General features: G+C 39.2%; 1 long non-coding RNA gene across 1 annotated transcript; it reads left to right on the plus strand.

Annotated features, from left to right (window-relative positions):
• The first annotated feature begins 3645 nt into the window (after window positions 1–3645).
• Window positions 3646–5728, plus strand: LOC140935038 (uncharacterized). Its single transcript, XR_012165162.1, has 3 exons — window positions 3646–3795; window positions 4417–4489; window positions 4909–5728. It is a non-coding gene; the product is annotated as an uncharacterized lncRNA (long non-coding RNA).
• Window positions 5729–6423: the final 695 nt, after the last annotated feature.

The raw sequence follows: 6423 nt of genomic DNA on the forward strand, positions 1-6423 counted from the left end.
GCCAATGCTCCGGAAAAGAACATTCCTGAAAAAACCACAAATCGACAATGGACAGTGGACACATTTGATGAGCGAAATACAAGTATTTAACATGTTTAAATTACTGAAAGTAGTATTGCTTTGCTCCTCTGCAGCAAGGACATCTTCTGGCGAGACCTCAACCTGCTGTTGACGAATTGTACATTATCTGATCCCTCGCCCCCCGAACAGAGGCCCTTAAAGTATGGGGTTAGACCAGAATGCACGTACTGCTAGCTCCAGCCTGAAAAAAGGAATAGTCACCTGGCTCTGTCCGCCACCACCCCCGGCACTTGTTTGCAGGCTAGAATATAAACCAATTCACTGACAAGTTCTTTTTCATAACGTCAAAATCCGTCGCGTAAATGAAGAAATGCTTTAAAATACCTCAGCCATTTTACTTACTATCTTTTAACCAAATACGTTGCGGAGAAAAGAGAGAAAAGGCTGAAAATAGCCTTTCATTTCGATTTAAAATTTCAGATGGAGAATACCACCCTTTTCCTAGGCCTGCACCTGCAGTGACTTGTGTGCTAAAACTCCTTCGTGGTGGTATCTTTCAGGTAAAAACGACCGCCTAGCGGCGAGGAGCGAGGAGAGAAGTCCGTGGCCATTTTCGAAAAGAAAAAGAAGTGTAAAGGGAGCACCTTCGTCGCTCTGAAACGTCTGCTTATATAATTTTCTTCAGGCGACACAGAGTCATCAATTAATGTGCCTTTACGGACCCCTTTTAAATGAGCAGCGAGCATGGCCAGTAGGCTGTTCTGGAACGGTACAACGTGATTTGTTCTCCGCCACCCGGAGGCCAAACATTTAGCGGTGGTGAGGAAAAACTTTTATTTTCATGTGCCAATTTTGTGGATCAAACAAAGTCTGCTAGCTCTAAATGTAGTGATAAAGACATGAATTGTTGTATGTGTAGGGTTGATCCTAATGCAGAACCCAATGCCAACCAACCCACCCATCTCCTCCTCCTTCCCTAAAGTAGACTTTTCACGACGTTAGCATAATCACCTGAGACCTCTTGTAAAGAGTTCACTAAAATAAAGCAAGCACCTTCGTAACCTGTTCACAGACCCTCTACTTTTTCATTAGAGATCGTCGATCTATTTTCTCCTTGGAGATCGTCGATTTCGCGTATGAAAATAAAAGCCGCGGGGGATTTATTGACCATTAGAGCAAGGGGCTCTCTCTCGCGCGCTCGCTTTGCTCGCATCCATGCTCGTCTATTTTCGAAACGAAAGAGGAGGTGTAAAAGCTGCACCTTCGTCGCTCAGAAAACATCTGCGTATATCATTTTCAGTTCAGGCCATACAGAGCCATCAATCAATGCGCCTTTATGGATCCCTCTATAAGCAGCCAGTAGGTTGATCTAGAACGGTACCACGTGATTTGTTGCACCGCTACCTGGAACCAAACATTTAGAGGTGGTGAGGGAAAACTCTTATTTTCATGCGCCAGTTTTGTGGATCAAACAAAGATCACCTAACGTAAATGCAGAAAACCTTACTTTTATCATTAGCATGGTAGGGTCGATGTTTGGTTATTGCCCTATGTACATAACTAACAAGTCAGGAACATACCAAGTGCCCGGGGGGGGGGGCACTGCCACATATGGGCTATATAGGTATGTGCCGCTGTGAAGGGTATGGTTTTCAAGCAGTTTACTCTAGGATAGGGTATATAAATCAGAGCGTTTGGGTCTAGAATAGGGTATCATTTTTCAGGAAACTGATCAGTTGGTTGAAGATTTATCTAGATTAGGGAAACAGCTACTCTAGGATAGGGGGGATTTGGGGAGTTTACTCTAGTATAGGGTAGCAAAATTCAGCTGAACTAGCTCTAGTATAGGTTAAGGGTTCCAGGGTCCCAGCGGCACATCCCCACCCAGAAATTCCTAAAGTACCCCCCCCCCGCACCAAGTGACTCACGACATCTTTTCTATGATCGCAATACATTCAGCATTACTTGGGCAACAGGTGCCACAAACCAAGTTTGAATATGTGCGAGATGTTATAGGAACATACAACAAAGACTTGCACCGTAAGACACTTATACCGGGAATTTCTTTTCCGGCGCGTTACGCGTCACGCACTTCCGGAATGTCATCTTCCCTCGTGTTGACAGATTGAAAACATATACAAACTTAACTTCGATTCTGCCGTGATGCAGAATTTAGTTAGCGGTACTGTGACCCCGTCTAGCATTTAAATTCAGGTAAGTAAATAACTTTTCTGATTTTAACGTTTCAATACGATTAAAACTATAGTAAGCGAGTATTTCGACAATATTCCCCTCTACTAACTGTGATTCGTCTCTTCATTTATATGGTTTATCGCAAAAATCAGTTGAAAGGAATCATGTTAAACCGAACAGAAACGCCGAAAAATAATCTGAAACCGTTACAACTCTGACTAGGGTTTAAATGTCGAAGTAACTTACGTTTGCGAAGGATTAATATTCCAAGCGTGGAAATTTGCTTGTTGCACGCGCTTTGCTAGTGTCAAAATACCCTTCAGGTTTTGGTCTCTCGACGGTGTGCATTTGGAATGCCGCCAGAAATATTTTAACACAAACAACAGCAGAGGATATGCTTCAATATGGTTGGTGTTTCATATTTAAATTCCTTGTACCAACTGGGTTTTTACGATGGTGAAGTTAGGTCAAATTTGCCATTTTTGAAAAGTGCTGAAACCATGTTTCTTCTTACGGCCGGTACAGTCACATTTAAACGGTTTATTTAAAGTTAACTGCTGAATTATAAAGTAAAAATGTGTGTCTGTGTTGTGACTTGATTTCATTTAGAGATATTATTCCGTTTTTATGTACGAGCGCGAAGAAAATGCTCAATTTTCGCTAATTTCATACTCGAAAGAGCGCCGATTTAGAGTTTTTCAAACTTTGCATGATTCCTGAAAAAATAAAAAGCTCTTACAAGTTTTAACGTGATTTTTGAAATTAGTGTACTATAGAGATTATTTAGGCAAAATATGAAGAAATTCAAAAATTCACGACTGTCAACCGATTCTCGAAAATTACAGACATTGGCTCTTAAAACAGCACGGGACGGCGAAAAAAAATGACACATGGCTCAGTTAGCATTTTCTTCAAACGTTTATTGAAAAATTCGCTTTAAATTCTGCATTTTGGAACAAATTATAGTCACCGTATTGTTCATATGTATTTCTTCTATAAATAACAAAAGATCGTTGCTCAGATTTCAATCAACAACGGCCCCCACTAACAGAGGGTGGTCTGCCTGTGTTTTAATCAAATGATTTAGGCAACTTTCGGTTTGCTAAGAATGGATGTGTTCGCCTTTCAGGTGAGTAAGAAAGGGACTGATTCACGATTTTGGTGATCTTGTCATTTCTTTGTATAACCCTCTTATAATCTGAGTAGATGAAGTAAGTAAAAGCTCACTGAAGAGAAATTTAGATGAGAGTCACCATTACTTTCATATGACTAGCATAAGACAACGTCACGCTTATATAACAACATGTTTCACCGCTGTTTGTGTTATATTTAGCAATTATTTAGTATTATGTGTCGAATTATGGAGATCGAGAAGGTTTTAAATGCGGTGGTATATCTTGTGACAATCTCAAGATTGAGGAGATTACAATATTAAAGGAGGAAATCCTTTGCGCTGTCATAAACATTTTGGAACCTTTCGTGGTGACATTGTTCTCTTCTCAACATTGTGGAGCTGAAATTTTATTAATAAGTTGTTTCACTTCTTCGACTGGCTGATTGAAAATGTCTTTGTCAGAAGAGGTAAGTCGTGTCGAAGCGTTTCCCTGTGTGGGGAAAGCGGATAGGAACACCACAGGGAGCCCACAAAATCTGTTTGTGTAGCCGATTGTTATTTTATAGTAAATGTACTGGATTTACCGTTTGGTTCACCTATAGCGATATATCGCTAACTATGTATATAAATCAATGATAAATAAACGTTGAATTACCTTACCTGTGGTATATAGTCGTCCTTTTACCTCAAAAGCGGTTTTTTGAGCGATTTTGTCAACGGCGAACTCAAATTTATTCAAAATCGCTCAAAAAAACGCTTTTGAGGTAAAAGGACGATTATATACCACAGGTAAGGTAATTCAACGTTTATTTATCATTGATTTATATACATAGTTAGCGATATATCGCTATAGGTGAAGCAAACGGTAAATTCAGTACATTTACTATAAAATAACAATCGGCTACACAAACAGATTGTGTGGGCTCCCTGTGGGAACACAAGATCTATCAATTTTATTTTCAAGCTCTGCGCGAAATATTAAGTAACATGATAGCACCAAGAGAGTCCATCCACTCAAGATTTTGAAATCCTTCCTTGCTCGAACATTCCCGCTTTCGGCTCCCTGTACCATTTCTCTTTCTATGCAGGTTGTTTTCCAGACAGAAACCACAGAAATCCCAGAAGACGCGTTCAAATATTGGCCAGCTGAAGGCAGCAAAGGTATAGTAATAATAACTGCATTAACAAAAAACACACACAATGCACTTATTTTCGTTAATTTAGCAGTCACGAAACAGTTACATTACAAAGCAGTCTTTATTGTATTCTTCAGAATCGGTTTTTCAAGGCGGGAAACCTTCACACGCCCCCACTTCAGATCTTTCATTAGACCGCCTAAACGTGCTTGGCCTACGCGAAATCTTACGGCCGGGCTAATTAGTAGTCTACGAAACAGTTATTTGCTTAAGAAACTAGCTGAGGCCCAGAGTAGGTTAGAATCACACAATATAGTGTCGCTCTATTCCCCTTAACTGAAGGCATTTCTGACCCGCCATGCATCACACAAGCAACATATCCAAAGCTGAGGCGAGAATGGAAATTTAATTCATGAAGATTTATTACAGCTTTTCTTTCTTTAGATTCGCTTCCATTGGCGACTTTGGACGTGCGAAGTTTGCCAGCGGCTTTCTCGCTGCTCAAAAAGACAAAGGCAGATAGTCATCATGGCTATATGTCTACCATGGTTGTTGGTGAAGAAAATCATGTTTAAAATGCTTGGTTAATATCTATGAGCCGCGGAGAAGCTTTGAAATAGTTATCACAATTGCAAAATGATACAGGGGCACCCAACGTCAATTTTCGGAAAATATCTGTTCGGAAGACGATTTGAGATCTAGAATTTTCGGAACATTTGTTGTAAAATTTCTTGCTTGCCTGCCTCTCCTAGGATTTTCGAAAAATCTAAAAAATGGTATAATTACCCATTTTTAACGGATTTTTACCCTAAAAAGGTCACCCAGAATTTCCGGGAGCCTTTATCTGGCTGAAGTTTTCGAAAAGATAAGTTTTGATCCCTTTTTTGGATGGCTAGACTTTCAGCTAGGAAATCCGAACAGATGAAAAATTTTTCAGGACGGGATAAAAATATACCTATATCTACCTTTTAATACTAAAATACGTTTAACAGTGCTATGTTTAAGTGGTTTTGAACTTATATTCTCGTTGGGTGCCCCTGATGATACAATGAGAAAAAAAAACATCGCTTTTGACTACATTTAAAGCGTTCCTATAAGGAAAAGATTAAAAATTTTGTAATCACTATAATCTGTTTCTTATGATATGCTTGGTTCTCATGGCATGTTTGGTCGTTGGCGCGAAGATCATTGATAAAGCACTGATCTCTGACGATAGGTTTTGCCCTTCCAAGCACACAAATCGGGAAAGTAAGCGTTAAGAGAATTTGAGCGACTTCGGCGTATGAACAACAAGGGGAAAACTAACTCTGCAACTCGCTTGGTTAGCCTTGGCGCGAAAGGAACTCGTCACTATTCCAAGGTAACTGGGATCTGCTACTACTGGAAACAGGACAACAGTTTAATCTTCAGCTCGTGAACGTAAATCATACAGTCAAGTAAATCCGCAATGTAAATCGAAAAACACGAATAACAGTGCTCTATTTTTACTAACCGATCAACTTATTACAACATCACAAAACAAATGGAAAGAAGGCTAAATAAAATCAGCTGACCAGCGACAACAAATCTGGATAAATTCAGTTTTAAAGTTCATGTGTTAAACTAAATAACTCAAAATTAAATGTCTGTCAAGCAAGTGAATTTAGGAAACCTACAAAGAAAGCTGTGTGAAAGAATTCGAGTTTCCTTTGCTCAGGATTCCCTAAAATGTCAACTAAAAACTACGAACAGTTGGTAATTGAACAGGCGAAAGATCCAGTTATTCAGTGACTAATTTAAGCTGTATAATTATCCAGAAACAAATTATCCTTTTAAAAGTAAGCATTGAAGTAAAATGTGTATAATTTAAGGGAACTAAAACAACTCAATGCAAATTCAATGTAAATTACGGTTGAAACAACTTTAAAGGGAATATTTAAAAGCTCGATAAAGAATTCGAGGTAAACAAAGAATTCATGG

This window comes from Porites lutea, chromosome 4, assembly GCF_958299795.1.
Source record: "Porites lutea chromosome 4, jaPorLute2.1, whole genome shotgun sequence".
In the NCBI taxonomy this organism is placed as follows: domain Eukaryota; kingdom Metazoa; phylum Cnidaria; class Anthozoa; order Scleractinia; family Poritidae; genus Porites; species Porites lutea.